General features: G+C 45.6%; 1 protein-coding gene across 2 annotated transcripts in view; it reads left to right on the forward strand.

Annotated features, from left to right (window-relative positions):
* The first annotated feature begins 11 nt into the window (after positions 1 to 11).
* The window catches only part of LOC118079314 (uncharacterized), a 28,451-nt gene continuing 10,218 nt past the window's right edge, over positions 12 to 18,244 (forward strand). Inside the window, exons 1-2 of one of the 2 annotated variants that reach the window (XM_088675042.1) lie at positions 12 to 13,045; positions 18,105 to 18,236. The gene's annotated coding sequence lies outside the window, so the exon portion shown is untranslated. Of the gene's footprint in view, positions 18,237 to 18,244 lie in introns of both variants that reach the window. The other variant, XM_088675041.1, reaches the window with a different exon arrangement.

An 18,244-nucleotide genomic window follows, 5' to 3' on the forward strand; every position in this document is an offset into this window, starting at 1 on the left:
CCATGCTTCTTTCCAGCAGTGCCTTTGGTAGACAGGTTTTGCTGGCTTTTGCAGTGTTCCGAATCTTTCAAACATGGAAACCTATTTCTTTACCAAGAAACTGCTGCTGCTGCTGTTGCTAACAGATGAGAACTTTCCTCTGAGAGGGAGAGAGCAATGCTGCTCACCTGGTTTAACCTATACAATAGCCATTGGGAGTGGAACCCATTCAGACTGGACCATCTGCCCTTTTCACTGGCTCTTTTGCATTTGTGCTCTGAATAATAGATAAATAACAGGGCACACCTGCAGCACTGTCTCCCCCAGCTATCAGTGATCTTGACCCGTTTCCACAGAAAACAAGAAAGGCAGGCGTAAGCCTGTGGTAAACAATTCATGGACAATGTAAAACAGATGTAAATAATGCAGAGAGATGTGTCATATGCCCACTAGGAACGACTGGCATGATGCCACTGCAGTGGTAAGGGCAAGGGGAAAAGACAATGGCACAGGAACCCGGCCCCTTGGGGAATATGGGGACTTCCTCAGTCCCTGTGAAGGGATTTGTTGCAGGCTCTACAACCTGGTTTTCTTTATTTCCTGTCTTGGATGCTTTTCCAATAGTGCCACCATATTGATTCTCTTTAGAACCTCCCTGTGGTATCAACATGGGGCTACAGAGAACACGAAGACCTTGCCCAAGGAGAGAATGGGGATAGACAATGTGACTAAAGCAATCTCACTCCAACAAAGAGGGGTGGAAGGGATGCAATTCTGCGTGCAAGAAAGATGACAGAAAAGGAAATGAAGCCCCCTCTAGAAATACCACGCTGAGCCTTAGGCCTAGCCCTCAATTAGGCAGGAGGTGCTTGGTGTGTACCAATTAAGAGGGCGGGTGAAGATTCACATGATTGGCTGCTTCTCTATATTGCAAGGGAGGGGAAACTTTGCATTAAAAAAATACAAGGCTGGGAGAATATTCTAATGTAGCTTCATCATAAAACTGGCCAGTTTTGTTATGGACATTGTAGAAGCATTCCTGAACGCCCTTAGCTACCTTCTGAGGTGGTACAGTGCAGGCACAAATTTACCTCAGCAGAAATGTTTGTTTTGAACACTTATATCCTGCCTTTCCGCCACGGAGTTCAAGGAGGCATATATCCCCATAACAACTCTGTGAGGTACATTAAATGGGAAGAGTGACTGGCCCAAGGTCCACCCGGTGGGGACATGAACCTGGGTCTCTCCAGTCCCGCAACATTATAGCGGGACTTCCTTTCTTGGACAGCTTTCGTTTTTGGTCAGAGTGCTGGGTTGCTTGGAACTAGCCTGCCAAACTTGGTGGACTGCGTGGCAGAAGGAAGGTGATCCGGTAAAGCCTGGGCTTCTTTCCAAGAAATGAGACTGTCAACTTATGTTTCTTTGACTTACCCTGTTCCTGTGCCTCACACATAGACATTAAGCAGCCACAGTCTTTCCTGACATGGAAATAAGGTCGAGAGGAGAGTGTCACCTACTAAACTTCCCTATGCCAGCTTAAAACTGCAGGAGCAGGGCGCATTGTTCACAAGGGTGGGTAGCCCAAAATACTGAGGCAAGGAAGCCTAAGAGGATAGGAAGGGGGAGTTTGGTGCAGAAAAGCCAGAGCTTAAATATAGATAGTATGGCCTAATGGGTCTGAAATTACTTCACTGGAAACTTAGTCATGACTACAGTACTTGCATCCTATGCATATTTACTATGTTATGCACATTTAACTCAGAGTAAGTTCAACTGAATTCAATAGGACTTAATACTAAACAAACGTAGGGTTGTGTTGTCAGTCAATTAAGCAAATGATTAAATTTGCATGAGAGTGAAACCAGTATTTCCACAACAAAAAATGCATACGTTGCTTTTAGGTGATGTGTACCAGGCATTGCTGGCTTAAAGGAAGCATTCCCACTGTATTGGGCAAACAAGAATTTACTGGAGGAAAGCACTGAGAGAGCTGTTGTTTGAGGGCAATGTGATGCGGACTTTGCAAATGAAATGAGAACACAATCGGCTGTAAACACGCCCTACACTCTGGTGACCATAAGCCCCATGTCCATTCCCGCAGTTTGTTTACATGAAAAGCTTCCCAAATGCACAGTACTGAATTTCTCCTCGCCTTGTAGCTGGCTGGAGACATCCTGGGCAATCTGCAGATGTCAGGAGTGCTACAGGAAGGGGGGCTTGCACCTAAAAAGAAGTGGGAGGGGCCTGTGGGACTAATTACGGTAAAGACACAGGTCAGATGTCACACAAAACCACAACTTTGAGATTCTCAATGGATAATCATGGGGTGGAGAACATCCAGCCCACAGACCAAATTTAGGTCTAAACTTCAGATCTTTTTGTTTTTGTTGTTTACTTGGCCGCTAAATGCTGAGGCCCCCAAGGTGTAGAAGCAGTTTGTTAATTTAGACACCATGCTAGGCCAACCATGATTATTTTATTTACATTTGCAATATTTTAAGCTACATATATAAATATATAACAGTTGGAGAACAGCATCTTTAAAAAAAAACCACATTGGTTCTTTTTAAAAAAGTCTAAAACAGCAGCACCTAAAAATGGCAGGGGGAGGTATTAATGATCCACTGAAAGACAAGCAGCAACAGGGATGAGAAAAGCTTCTCTGGGCTTAGTGCCTCCTTGCCGTCACAGAAAAGGCCCTGTCAGTCACCATGCCAGCCTGTAGTACATGAAGCAGAGGCCTCCATGGATCATCTTCAAGGTCAGGCAGTTCCAAAATACAGCGTCTGCAAACCCATTTCCCAGTATGGCTTCTGATTCTGTTCTATGGGCTGATCTTCAATCACTGAGAGTCTGGATATTGCAAAGGCCTCCCTTGGCCTCTGGTCCATAAGCAATGGAATTTTTGCATCTGTGGAAGGTTTATACGTATGAAATTGGCATGCCCAATAACTTACCCATCTAGCATAGATAGCTTTTTGCTATGGCAAAGCTCCACTAAGATGGCAGCAATTCTGTCTTTTTTTCAGTACCAACCTCAACCACATAGAAAGAGCTCAGTGGTGGTGAGTAGGAACCGCCCCCTTTTGTGTTTTTGTTCTATATTTACTTATTTGGTCCATTTACTATCTACATAACGAAAATCAGCACAAATAATTAAAAATACATAGAAACGCTTACAGCCAAGTGCTGCCTTTACTCAGTGGAAGCCCATCCCATTTTGCTGCCTGAGGCAAAAACGGTAAAGTGACTCCCTGTGCAGTGTGCGCCCTCCCCTTGCCACCCCTGCTGAAGCCTTGCTTCCTGGGGTCCCACGGCAGCGGTGGCAGGTTCCAAGTCCTGGTGACATCTTGCACCACTCTTGCAAGGTCTTGCCTGAACCTGGAAGCCACTGCCGTTTGTCCCCACTTCTTTGGAGTCGGTGGCTGCGTCCCTTGTATTTTGCTGCCCAAGGTAGCTGTCTGAGTCCTTTATCAAGCTAGTACTAAAGAAGCGGGCGAGGGGAATTGCCTGTCAGCACCATCTTAATTCATAAAATGTCAGACATGCACTAGAATGCTAGCAGGCCTACAGCCTCCCTCCACCATTTGCTCAAAATTTGCTTAGGACACAGCCCCAAAAGGGGCAGGGAGCATAAGTGGGGGGGCGCGAAAGAGAAAACCGTCCCTCGCCCCTTCCAAGAATGCCATTTGCCGACAGCAACAAAGGAAGCAAAAGGAAAACAGGTAAGATTAATGGTGGGGGCGGAGTGAAGAGCACAAGAAGCCAGGGGTGCCAACTTGAATAAAATATTGGGGGGAGGTAAGCCCCGCCCCGCATAGTTCATCACTCTCCCCTTGCCCGCAGGTTTCCTTCAGGCTCAGCCCCAAGAAGCCGCGGGAAGGGTCGCTGGGTGTGGAGCGAGGGCACCCCAGGGTGCCGGTGTCGGGGCAAAGAGGAAAGCCGTCAGGCATCTCGCGTCGCCATGGAGAGTTGCTGGGCGGGGCTCCTTGCCAGCCTCCTCGCGAGGAGAGTTGTTAGGCGGCGGCTGCGAGGAGGCGCCCCGCCGTTTCACGCCGGCGGAGGGCGAGGGTTGCGTGGGGAGAGGGGCCCAGCCCGGCACCCTCCGCAGCCTGCCGGCAGGAATCTTCTTCCAGGACATTCCAGGTGGAGGGGCTTCCACCGCCGGCAACGTGCGCCACGGTCTGCGCCCTGGGCGCAGAAGGTGTCTGAGTGTGCGGAGGAGGGGCTGGCGCCAGAGAGAAGGAAGAGGGGGCGGGAAGAGGGGGGATGCGCGCGCACTCTTCTTCTTCTTCTTGAAAGCCCCTGTTGCCATAGTGACGAGGTTTTCCTCGGCTCTGGCGCCGATGCGGGAGTCGGCCGCCTCGAGGGGCACCCAGGCTGAGCATTGCCCGCTGGTGCCCCGGAGCAGGAGGCGATCCGGAAAGCCAGCGATCTCGAGGAGGGGTGCGAAACGTCGCTTCCCTCCCCCCTCTAGATTTTACCCAAGCATAGCCGCCGTCGGCGAAGCTTTTTCTCCCCCCCCCCGCCCCCCAGCGCACAGCGTTGTGATCTTGGCTGCTCTATAATAAATGTGCCATTTCCGAAGGGCGACTTTTGTCTTACCTGCTTATGAACATTAAATAATATTGGGGTTCGGGCAAGAGAAACTGATGTGAGAGGGCGGCTGTGAGAACTCACACCTTGGCTCTGACGGGGGGGGGTGTCGGGGAGTTATCATATATACAGTACAGTAAAACCAGCTACTGCGCCTTGAGCAGGGCAGAAATTCCGCAGAAGCATTTCCTCTCCATGCCAAGACGGACTTTCCCTGCCGAATTTCTCCCCGTTCAGGTGCAGGTTCCGTTAGAACGTGGCGCATTTTCCCACCTCATTCAAAAAGGGGATACCGCAGCCAAACAAAAGGTTTCATCTCTCTCTTTTTTAAAAAAAAAAAAACCCAACACAGACCAGATCCAAAACGGCAACAGAAGAGCAGCTTTTTGTCCGTGAGAGCGCGGCTGGCTGGCGAGTCGGGGGCTCCAGCGCCCCGGGGAGGGAGAGGGGTAGGACTGGGTGGCGGAGAGACGGCGCGCGCCTCCCTCGGCAAGCCGCGCTTCCGTCTCCACGCAGGAAAAGCGGGCGGGGGTGGGCATCTCTGAATGGATGCTCTGTGCCGGGAAAGGCGGGGGAGACCCCTTTGTGTGGGCGGCAGATTAGATCAAGCGCCACGTGCGCTAGGAGCCCCATATTTCCCCGATGGGATCATCCCGCACTCTGCCCCTCGTGACCACCCGAGGATGCAGCTGCCTGGTGTCTCCATGCAGACAAGTTGTGGGCATTTCCGGAGCTAAAGGCCCCACCCCCACTGAAAAAAGCTTTTGTTCCAGTTTCGGCCATCGATTCCCTCTGCCTTCTTAATTGGGGCGAGGGGGGCATCCCACCCAGCAGAGTTGGCTCATCCCGGCTGACAATGGATCCTCCTCCGACCCCGAACTGTTGTTAGCCCAATCACTGAAGTAGTAGCAAAGAAGCACGCGATGCGCCTTTCTCCCCCCCCCCAAAAAAAACCCCACTGTCAAATCACAGGTTGTGGCTAAGTATAGTGACCACAAATGTACACCCTGGGTTGATAGGCATGGCTTTTGGGGGGACGTTTCTTGAAGAGCCCTGTGCAGTCAATCACCCTTTGCATTCACACATTTCTGTGGTCGTTGGGAAGAATTCAGTGCATCACAGTAGCCTGGTGCTTATGGGAAGGAAGGGAAGATCAGTAGCTTCAGATTGTAGAACCAGACCAAAAAAAGGAGCGATTCCTTCCTTTAGTGAAAAGGATTGGAGCTGATCTGCAATTACGGTACTGAAGGAGGGGGAGAGAGAGATTAGAGGAGAGTGATTTGTTCCTCAAGGCCAAGGAAGTTAATCAGCTCCAGTTGCAGTGTAGGGGGGAGGGGCTGGGTCTTTCTCTGAAGCACAGGCTGGAAGAAGAGATGGGGTGGGTGGGCAGAGGGGAAATGGCCATTTTCCCCAATCCCTGGAGGGTTGCCCTCTGCACCAACCTTGGCTGGATGGAGTTAGCTGCTCTGAGTTAGGGCAAGGATCACAGGACAATTAATGAGTTCTGCTGCTGCCTGCTAATCAGAAACAGATCAAGGCCTCACACCTGACCCCAGCCAGGGAGAGCAGAGTAGAGTGGAGCTCAGCCAGCACAAAGCTGCAAAAATGAGTGCATACTCTTTCCTGGAGAGCATCCTGTAGCAGGAGGGAAGCAGTGGAAATCTGGCTCTGACTCAGGACAGTTGGCCAGGATGGTTCTCTCTGTGACACGTCCTGCAAGTTGCTTCTGCTTATAGGGATCCTGTGACAGATCCCGGATGGCCCAAATGGTACCTCGTATTTAGCCATGTAGCAATGAACCAAAGTCTACAAAGAGAGACACTGAAAAAGCAAAGAACAGTGAAATAAGTTTTGTGAACAGTGTGAACTGTGCTGTTATCAAGAATATGTTTTGAGAGGAGCCTCTGTTGGAGAAATACCAGACAACAGCTTAACAACCTCAAAGTTTTCAAGCAGACTGAGGAAGAGGAGGAGGGAAGGGCTTTAAAATTTCTGAAGATCTGTAGACATGCCTGCTTTAAGGTCAGGATGAGTGGGACTAAGAGAAGCGAAGTGAATTATGTTTATATTGACAACTGATTTTAATCCATTTTTATTTACTTTTGATCTTATTTATCCATCCTGCTTTATTAACAGAGAAGAGAATGCACTCTTGTAAGAAAAAGGTGATAAATAAGAACAATCCCTGTTGTTATTTGTCAAAGGAAGGCTCTGTTACAGAGGCAGCTCTCTTGAGAATAATGGCCTTCTCACCTCCAGGAAATTCAAGGCAGGTAATGATGCTAGCCTCCCACATTCTAGGGAAAGGTATAGGCAGGATGTCTGATCACTGACAACCTCCCTGGAAACCTTTCGGCTGAATCGTCTGTTTCCTGAGAAGTATCACACAGAATCAGATTACATATCTGTTGGAAGGCATCATAAGGGTCATCTAGTCCAACCCCCTGCAATGCAGGAATCTCAACTACCGTAAGTCCTACAGTATGTGACAGATGACCACCCTACTCATGAAGCAACCAAAGACCAAATGAAAATGTATGTTAAGCCAAGCATGTGCAATCTATAAAACAAAGAAGCAAAGCGCAACAGGCCATTAGCAACATGCAGCACAAAAAGAATACAGTAGTTATAGGTAGGTAGCCGTGTTGGTCTTGCGTAGTCGAAACAAAATAAAAAAAATTCCTTCCAGGAGCAGTATCCAGTATCTGAAGAAGTGTGCATGCACACGAAAGCTCACACCAATGACAAACTTAGTTGGTCTCTAAGGTGCTACTGGAAGGGGGAAAAAATTATTTTGTTACAAAAAGAATAGTTCACAATGAGCCTGCAAACTCTGCCCACGTGCAGAAGTTGTACATGGGCCTTGCCATTAGGCAGAGGAGGGCAGCTGCCTCAGGTGGCTGGTGCTGGGAAGGCAGCAAAGTGTTTGGGGAGGGTGGCAAGTCAGAGGACAGAGCTGTGTGTGCTACACAGCCTGCCATTCACCCTCTAGGTTAGCCAGCCTAGAATGGAAGATGCTGCCCTGTCTTTGGTGTGGAAGCTAGATTCAGCTGCCCTCACAGTGGGCTTTTGTACCTGTCCTGGGAAGGCACATCCCCTGTGAGTAAAAAGTAAACCCACAACCATGGCTACAAGTATTAAAAAAGCCAGCCACTCAAACAGGTGTGGGAAGCCCCAAGCATCAAAGCTTCCTGAGCAGGTGCAGCAGTTTAGGACTTGGCTGAGGGAAGCTGGCCTCCCACACACACACCTTGGGCCCTTTTTGTTTCACTCCCTTGTGAGGAAAGTAGACCCTGCTCTCCCACCATCACCGAAAGGAGAAGAAGTGGCCACACTCTGCACTTAGGGGTGCAGGCCAAGGTCACCGTCACCAGGTGGCTGGGACCCAGACACACCTCACCCCCATCTCTGGGTTCCATCCTGCTTCTGGGTGTATGCACACAGGACCTTTTACAAGTAAGAATCATAAGGTGTTTTCTACAATGAGAGTCCTTTAAGAAATGCTAATCAGTTGCTGGGTAAAGGGAGCTGTGGATTTCTGCACAAAAGTACAATGCATTATGGGTGAGAGTATTTATTGGGGGTGTGCTGTGTCTCTTTTAGTGCAGGGGAGCAAACTGTGTTTGGTTAGTGTGCATTCTGTTAGCCTCTGCTCTAAAGGTTTGCTTGACTAGGTGTGTTTTGGGGTCCATGCAATTAGCAATACTTGGGTTGTAGAACAATTTGAATTTCCTTATTTACTCCATTTTTATCTTTACTTTTCTCCAAGGAGCTCTTTGGAGTACATGTTCCAAACACCTCATGTTTTCGCCACACACAACTCTGTTAAGGTGATGCCATTTTGATATGTGTGGCAGAAAATCCAAATTACCTCTCTCATGAGGGTTAAAATACAATAAACTGAACAATTTGCTACTTTTAGTTTAAAGGTAAAGGGACCCCTCACCATTAGGTCCAGTCGTGACCAACTCTGGGGTTGCGCACTCATCTCGCATTATTGGCCGAGGCAGCCGGCGTATAGCTTCCAGGTCATGTGGCCAGCATGACAAAGCCGCTTCTGGCAAACCAGAGCAGCACATGGAAATGCCGTTTACCTTCCCGCTGTAGCGCTTCGTATTTATCTACTTGCATTTTGACGTGCTTTTGAACTGCTAGGTTGGCAGGAGCTGGGACCAAGCAATGGGAGCTCACCCCGTCACAGGGATTTGAACCGCCAACCTTCTGATCAGCAAGCCCTAGGCTCAGTGGGTGCCCTAGCTAAGGCCATGTCTTTCTGCAGAAGGTTGGGCCTGGCACTGTCTGCTCTGCTCTATTGAGAGAGGAAGCTTGGATTATCTCTGGAGCACACTTTTCTTTCTCTTAGATTATTTATGGCTCTCCTAGCTGAAAAGAGAAACTAAATATGTGAACCCAAATTAAACTGATGGAATTTTACAAGCTTGTCAGATCTGCCCTCATTTAGCTGGCACATATTACTAGATTCTATAAATACATTAGATGAGTTAATAATAACAGAGCATGAACATCTACATAGTTTTTAAAAAGAGGATCGGTTTTTGATACAAGCTGTCCATTAATAAAATTACTAACACCAAAAGAGTGGCATTCTGGAATAATTTCTCTGGGTTAAAATAGTTATGCAACCCAAGGACATCTTAATTTTCCTCCTCATCCCCTTGCTGTTCGACTTGCATTAGCACCTGGTTTCCTCTCCCTCAGTCTATAAAAGTTCAGCCCCCATGTGGCTGATTTCCAAGACGGCACAGATTCCTTGCAGTTCCTAACTGCTTGCCCTATTATGAGAGATAGTCCTGGCCTGCATGAGAGAAAATTATTGTGGAGAGAGAAAAATGTGCTTACTTTAAGTGGAACAAATGTTCAGATTTGCTTGCCTGTAACTTTTGCTCCTCAAGTGGGGCTCTGTGCAGTCCCACTAAGGAAACCCACATGTGAATACCTGTTTTAATTATGAATTTTAATTAATTATATCTTTTTGAGTTGACCAATTTACTTTAAAACTTTTCTTCTTGCCTTTTTTATTGCGAAATCATGGATTATTTCCCCAAAGTAAATTTCTCCTGCAAGTTCACACTTGATAGCCAAGACAACAAAGTCGCTTAATAGCACCTGCAGTTTTTGATGAAACATTTTCCAGCTTATTCCGCAGTCACTGGCACTGTGCAAAATAAAATAAAATAACCCATATGCATGTTTCACTGAAAATCTGTTGCTCCCCCCCCTAAATATCATTCATATGATATAATAACAGTACTGTGTTCCATATTTTCCCCAAAATCATGAAAATAATAGTTCATACCATTTCCCAAAAGTAGACCTGACATTTTCCTGTTATCTTTTCAAGTACAGTATTTCTTTCAGAAAGATCTGCAGGAGATTGAGAAGTAGACATTTAGAAGCTGCTTCTAGCTCCTCAACACTCATCTTGGGGATGTAAACTACCCCACAAGACAATTTTTCTCCAAGACCCCATCAATTTGGCATCAGGAGCAAAAGGCAGGCGCGGGGGGGGGGGGGAGAGAGACATTAAGATAAACACAGCCTTGTTGGAGTGTGAAACCAGGTGGCATGATGGGGATGCAAACCTCACCTGGTCATTAGTCTGACCATTTGAGGAGCTGAGTGGGGGCAAAAATAACCCACGTCAGCTGATGAGGAGGGAGCCTGTGTACTTCAGCCTGCCTGCAGGTGTTTGTCTATGCACAAGGGAGAGGGGGGTGGGCCCCACAGAGAATGAACCAAGGGTGAGTGCAGCCCTCAGGTAGCTGCCCCATCTCCAGTGACATAGGGTTGCGTCTGGTGAGGTTATGCACAGAAATGAATCAGTGGACTTGGCTAACTTAAGTCCAGTGATTTCAATGGGCCTGCTCTGAGTATGACTTAGTGACAAACATTTTAGGACACGGTGGAATGCAAAACAAATATTATTATTTGAATCATTAACACTTGCGAGAGGCGTGAGCCCTAACTGTGTGTTCGGAGTCCTCATGCCACGTGCAGGCACTCGTGGGAGGGAGTGCAGGGCTGAAGTGCAAGGTTGAAAGTGCGAAATGAGGTTGTTGGTTTTTTTTATTAAAAATAATTGCACAAACATGGTTCCAAATCAAAACTTGGTTGTGCTTTGACTGAATTTCACAAAAATAAATAAAAGGTAAAATATATACTTAATACAGAATAAAGGGGGAAATAAAAAAGAAGTGAAGAAGCCGTAAAGAGATAGACAGAAGTCAATTAATGTACAATGGATTTGGATAAGTTTAGATGAGATATAAATGAGAAATCTCCCTGCATGATCTAGAACCCTCCAAAGAAACAATGGTCTTGCCTGAAACAAATTATGATCCACGGCAGATATAGCACTAAGCCAGTGATGGCGAACCTATGACACGCGTGTCAGACATGACACGCAGAGCCCTCACTGCTGGCACGACAGCTTGTCCCCGCTAGAGCTTGTCTCCTCTGTTAAAACCCGGATCCTTTGTTGTTGTTGTTGCTGGTAGCCAGAGAGATTGGTTTTTAACCCTTTCTGTGCTGTTTTTTTTCTGCCGCTTTGGAAGACTATGATTGGGTGTAACAGAGTTCATTTTTTAACCTGTCTGTGCTGTGTTTTTGGCACTTTGGCAGACTATGTTGGTGCTGTGTGTTAGTTCCATCAAAGGTATTATTCGTCATTTATTTCTGTTCTCTTTCCTCCCCAAAAAGTGCAGCAGCTTTGGGGCATCCCCCCCAAAAGCAAAGCAACTTTTGCACACACCCCAAATAAACCTCCAAAACTTTGGTCAGCAGTTCCCCCCAAAAAGCTCAACAACTCTGGGCACTTTGTGATAAATAAGGGGTTTTTGGTTTGGTTTGGTTAAATAATTAGTTTTTGGTTTATTAAATACAGTTATATATTACAATTATACATTTTTGTTATTTAAACTATAAATATCGCGAAATTATGGTTTTTTTTCTCGAAGTGCCACACCACCCGAGTTATGCTTGGGTTGTTGTTTTTTTATAATAATTTTTATTAAGATTTTTCCAAAATACAAAAAGAAGACACAAAAAGAAAAAGAAAAAAAATACAACAATAGCACTATACAAAAAGAAAGGAAAATAAAAACACACACTTAAAATTACTTGTTCCTTTGATCTTTCACATTATATGTGGGAACCCCCTCCGGTTCCCTTCCCCTGTGGTTCTTTAACAAATTTATACTTTAGCAATTTCTAAACCATTTTCTTTACCTTATATTATCTTATTTTACTCCTTTCACTTAACATATTCATAAATTCCACAGTTTATTTACAGCCTACTTCAGATCTTAATATGTTACTTTTGCATATTTTTTAAAATATAACTTAAAATCTTTCCATTCTTCTTCTATCGCTTCTTCTCCCGAGTTATGCTTGGTTTTTTTTATGAATTTTGACACACCAAGCTCAAAAGCTTGCCCATCACTGCACTAAGCTCAGCTTGCCATTTCTCCAGTGGGCCAGGTGGGGGGGGGGGAGCAAAGTGGCCCAGCTCAGCATTTTCATGGTAAACTAATCAACTACGGTGTACTGTGACATGCAAACTGGACCACCGTAAGGCCACGGTGTTTTTCAAGCAGGTTTTTAGCTGAACACAAACAAACTTGCTCTTGAACTGTAAATCAGTGTGGGACAAATGAATACAGCAGGTGGAGCGCAACCTTCAGCAATGTGTGACGGTTCGCTGGGATGGAAGACCGGATGGGGGTCCTTGGTTCTGGAACCAAGGTGTCTTACGAGTGTGCTCTTATCTTCATTTGCGAAAGGTTGGCTGGCTGCTGGAGTGGTCTAGTTAATCCAGACATATTACTTGGATCTTAGTTTTAGGAGTTTTCAGCATTATCATTGGCTGGAACAATATTATTTCAAGACAGTACCTTTATAAAGAATCAGATTTAGAGTAACACACACACACCAAACTCATTCCATACCACTAGGCTTTGGGATATTGCTGATCTGGCAACTCTGCTGATAAACCTCAGGGAATGGTTTGAATCTCGGGACTCCTGTTACTACAGACAGGAGAAAAATTGCTTTGGGGACTACTTCCAAAACTTTTAAAAAAAGAATATTATGTTTATATGACTGCTTGAGTGTAAGAGAGAGGGATCCAGAGAGGACTTGATGTGTTTTTGCCAAAGCACATTGGCTGCTCCTGCAATTGGTTTAAACTTACAGAAATATGAGAATCCAAATGCTTCATAAGAACAGCACAAGGATGTCTGTGGGGTTTCAGGCCTTTGTTTAATTTGGTTTTGGAATGTATTTCTATTCCTGTAGCATGCGCTGGCCTCCAAACATTTGGTTTTGTTTAGTAAGTACAAAGCTGTAAGATTTTTTTTCCCCTACCAGAAGAATTGCTCTTTCTCTGAGATCTTAGCAATTTGTGGAAGAACAAGATTATTTGAAGATTCAGACTTCCATGGCCACACAGGTATGCAATCTGGTTTGTGCACACTCACATTCTGTAATTACCTCCTCCTTTTTCTTGTTCTAATTACTGAGGAGGGAGAGAATACATAAACAGCCACTGAGACCCTCTCAATTTTAGGAAAGGTGGGGGGGGGACTTGTTTGGTCCTCCTCGTGCATAATTAAGATATATCCTTGCATTTTTGTGTGGTGTGCAGGAATGAGAGAGAGAGAGAATTCTAACTGGCCTGTCTCCTTTATCTGCTATGAAAAAACCAAACATGATTTTGTTCAGTGGTTTTGCCATCACTTTCCCCCCCATGCTATGACCCGCTTCTTTCCCTGCATGACAGGACTGGTAAATAAGGAGGCAGTGTGGCTGAATTCTGGCTTTCTGTTCTCAGATTCTAGCAACTGTCCAAGAGGCTGTTTGGCAACTCTATTCATGAGAAGGAACACCATCCTGGGAATCCCCCCCCCCCTGTCAGAGAACCAGCTCCAACCTTTCAGGTCATTTAAGAATTCCAAAGTCTCCTCAACAACATTGCAAAGTGAAGCATATGGAGCTCAGCTCAGGGTCTATGCAAGAGGATGTTTCCTGCTTAGCGAATCCATTCAGATTAACTACACAAGAGGAGATCCTTCTCAACACCTGTTTCCCTAAGGTCCTGTAATGAATGATAAGTGCTTGGCACCCATCTCAGGCCTGATCGGACAGCAGTGCCCCATCCAGCCCATCATTGCTCCTCCTGAAACACGAGACATAAAATGGGGGAGAGGTGCTTTTTAGTTATGCCCTCCCTTGGCCCTGAGGAACTCTGCTTCTTCAACTTCAACTTCAATGTCCTTTGCACATAAAACAATGCTGCGCTTTATTGCAGGCTGCTGAAACTGAGGAAGTGACTGAGTGTGAGGTTAGCTAGAAATCACTTGTTTGCTTTTTTAATCTTTGTGCTGCTTTCTTTTTCTCCTACTTTTATTTAATTAAAAGCTGAAAATAGAAACCTGAAGTTGACAGTTTGCTCGCAGGACCAGGCTTAACCTCGTGTTGGGCTCCTCATATCTGCCTGATTAGATGAAGGCGGTTTGCTAAAATCTGTCCCTTCTCCCAAGAAAATATTCCATGTTTGGGATACCCAGACTGAAGGTATCTAACTTTTAATATGGATGGTGGAAACTCTTGGTTACTTAACAAAACAACACTCAGACTGTCCTACTGCAAGATGGAAGCTTTTGTTTCTTTTGTTACAGCTCCCAATTTATTTTTCTCTCTGAGGAAGTAGCAGCATAATAGTATGCAAAGGCAGGCAGTGGTATTTCCCTGATTCAGCAAATCTCTTTTTTTGCTTTTTCAAGAGACAACCCGCCTGTAGCTTGCCTGCTACTTGCTTGAAAAAATCCAGCATTCTCTTAGCAACCTCCCCACCCCACTGCTCCCACCCCCCCACCCCCCCGCAGCCTGCAAGTGTATGACTGTTCAAGAGCAAAAGCTGTGTTTTGGAACTATTCACAAATGCCAGCATATCAACTCCTTCGCTCCAATGAGTAGAGACCTCTCCATGCTCAGCCCAAGGGCAGCAATGGCAACCAGTTGGGTAGGGGGGCAATGGAAAGAGGGGAGCAGTAAAAGCAGAGAGGGACAAAGGAGGAGGAGGAGAAATGGCTTGTTTGTGAACTCCATGGTCAAGTATGGTGAGATAGCAGCTAGATGCTCAGGGGAAGGGGGCTTATCCAGTCTTCTGAGTAGTACCGCCTCGTGGCCTCCCTGTTGAGGGATATGCTCGCAATACGCCCTGGGGGTGGGAACGTTTCCCCCCCCCCCATGTTCTGGCTACTTTAAAAGTGACTAAGTCTCTACTAGGTGCCATGCAGGCTTCTGGTTGCAACCCAGGACTGCTGAATGTATTCAGTGGTTGCTTCTTTATTTCTGAAAATACAAATCCTTAGGTAAACACGCAAGTTCCTTGGTAGACAAAAAGAAAGGGGGAGGAAACAGGCTTATTTGCACCCCGGGCAGATCACTTTGGTGGTGCTAACGCAGCAAGAATAATGTGGGATGCAGCAGTTATGAATTCCTGGTTTCTGCAGCCACAGCAGGCGCTGTGATTCCCCAGCGCTTTGACTTTGCCCCTGGTGGCATTTTCTCTCAAATCAGAGGGATGCCAACAACAACAACAACCAAGTCACAGCTTTTATTAAAGCCCCTCTGAGGCTGCACTAGGATTTTGAATATGGCTCACAATATGTGCATTACAATTTGCCTTTACACTTTATTACACTTTGCTGATAGAACTGTAATAGAATCATAAGAGTTGAAAGGGACCACAAGAGTCATCTAGTCCAACCCCCTGCAGTGAAGAAATGTGAATGTCCCTGCGACATTCGCAGAGAAACAAAAATGCTTGTTTACAAAGCTATTGTACTACCAACCTTACTATATGCTTGTGAAACATGGACCACTTATAAACACCATTTCCAACTCCTCGAAAGATTTCATCAACGGTGTCTCCAAAATTTTTTACACATCACTTGAGAAGATAGGTGAACTAATAGTGTACTGGAAGAAGCAAATATCACCAGTGTCAAAGCAATGATTCTTCAACAGCAACTTTGTTGGACTGGTCATGTTGTGCAGATGCCTGATGATCGTCTTCCAAAGCAACTACTCTATTCCAAACTTAAAAATGGAAAGCGTAATGCTGGTGGTCAACAAAAGAGGTTTAAAGACTGTCTCAAGGCAAAAATGTAGTATAAACACCGACAACTGGGAAACACTGGCCTGCGAGCGCTCCAGTTGAAGAACAGCCTTTACCAAAGGTGTCATGGGCTTTGAAGACACTCAAACTCAAGACGCAAATGTGCTAAGAGGAAGGCACACTTGGCAAATCCACACCGTGATCAACTCCCGCCCGGAAACCAATGTCCCCACTGTGGAAAGACGTGTGGATCCAGAATTGGCCTCCACAGTCACTTACGGACTCATTGTTAAAACCGTGTTTAAGGAAGACAATCTTATTCGGCTACGAGTGATCGCCAAAGAAGAAGAAGAAAGAAGAGTGAAGAAATCTTTTTGCCCAATGTGGGACAAGAAACCCCCCCCCCCACAACCCTGAGATTAGAGTCTCATGCTCTACTGACTGAGCTATCCTCTAGGCTCTTACTTGCCTGTTTAAATTATATATCCGCTTACTACATGTAGGTGTGGATTTGATTTTGCATTATTGATTGCAGGGGCAATTTCCTTTTTCTGCATGCTTGTTTTTTAACCCAAGGGAGATTGCAACAGTTGCTGGCTGCTGATCACAGTGCAATCCTATACACACCTGCCTGAATATTAGCATTGTATTACTGAGTTTGATGGGGAAACTGCCAGAGAAGGAACATGCCTGATGCTAGATGGAGACATGGTTTTCCTAATTTTGAGCTGGAAGATAAAATTAGGCCAGGGACTCATATATATATTTCAGTACTCCTTTTTGTATTTGTCTTTATTTTCTTTGACAAGATGAAATAATAGGATTCTATGACATTTATAGGGACAAAGGTCTGGCAGCTGTTTTGGAAACTTGGAAAGGCAGAGAATCAACTGAGCTGGGATGGATCTCTCAAAGGCATGAGCACATAGCTGCCAAGTTATCCCTTTTTTTAAGGGATTTTCTTTTATGCTGAATAGGCTTCCTCGCGAGAAAAGGGAAAACTTGGCAGCTATGCATGAGCAAAATTTGCTAGATGTGAAAGATTGCATTAGACTGGCGAGATAACAAGGAAGTAAAACCACAAAACGATAAAATAGGGCAGTAAAACAATAAAACAAAACAATAAAAGGACAATAAAACTATAAAATGGTGAGAGCAGCTGCCTCGCTCTGCCTCACAGGTCGGTGGCCATTTTGAATCGTGAAAGATTGCTGCCAAACAATACTTTTAAAACATTTTTTTTCTTTACAGAAGGGCATTTTACTTCAAGATATGTTTTTATCAATGTAAATCAGGCATAAGCAAACTCGGCCCTCCAGATGTTTTGGGCCTACAACTCCCATCATCCCTAGCTAACAGGACCAGTGGTCAGGGATGACGGGAATTGTAGTTCCAAAACATCTGGAGGGCCAAGTCTGCCTGTGCCTGATGTAAAACATTTAAGAACAGCATTTGAGGCTTGACGTTTAACATTATATATTTTGAACTTACAGTATGTGGGTTACTGTAGAAATCTGCAGAAGGAAGCTTTATAAGACTAAGTGTCAACATGTTATATATAAATTGTTAACATGAGAACTGCAATATCTCATTAATAATAACCTTCATTTCCCTTGAATTGACTAACCAATGCAATTTCCTTGAATTCTGTAAGGATCTAGTCCAGGCATCCCCAAACTTCAGCCCTCCAGATGTTTTGGACTACAATTCCCATCATCCCTGACCACTGGTCCTGTTAGCTAGGGATCATGGGAGTTGTAGGCCAAAACATCTGGAGGGCCGCAGTTTGGGGATGCCTGATCTAGTCTAACAAAAGGAAAAACTGGAGCTATATTATGGGTGTGCAAAAAAAAAAAAAAGGGTTACCGGTAGCAAACAAACAAGAACTGCAAGCTTGCTTTCTCCTGCTCTGGAGGGCAGGACCCGAATCAATGGATTCAAGTTTGAAGAAAGGAAATACTGACTAACATCAGGAAGAAAGGACTCCCTCGGAAGGTGGTGGACTCTCCTTCCTTGGAGATTTTAAAGCAGAGGTTGGATGTCCATCTGCTGTGGATTCTTAAACTGTAATTCCTGCATTTTAGTGGGTTGGACTAGTTTACCCTTGGTGTACCTTCCTGGCCCTGCTCAGAGTTCAAGGTCACACCCCAGCCAGGCCAGGCCAAAGCCGCTCAAAGGGGGTGCAGTGCTGGGGTGGTGAGGTGTGTGCTCTGGAAAGAGTTCTGAAAGCCAGGTGGGTGGGTGGGGGCTACATGTGCCCCCCTGGCCTGAGGTCCCCCCCCCCGGGTTGGATCACCCAGACAAAATTAGTTGGACTTAAGCCCCCATGAAATTGTTGTGAAAAGTTAGTCACGGCCAATTTATTCTTTCCCATTGATTTCTCCAGGACTCTGGTCCAACCTGTGGCCTCTATGAAGGAAAGATGTGCAAGTCATGGGAAAGCATTTCTTATGCCACCAGTTTAAAGCTGCGAGGGAAGGATAAAACGTAAGATCAAAAAGGATCCATCTCAACTCGGGTGAGGTG

This window comes from Zootoca vivipara, chromosome 8 (genome assembly GCF_965207765.1).
Source record: "Zootoca vivipara chromosome 8, rZooViv2.hap1.1, whole genome shotgun sequence".
Taxonomy (NCBI): Eukaryota; Metazoa; Chordata; class Lepidosauria; order Squamata; family Lacertidae; genus Zootoca; species Zootoca vivipara.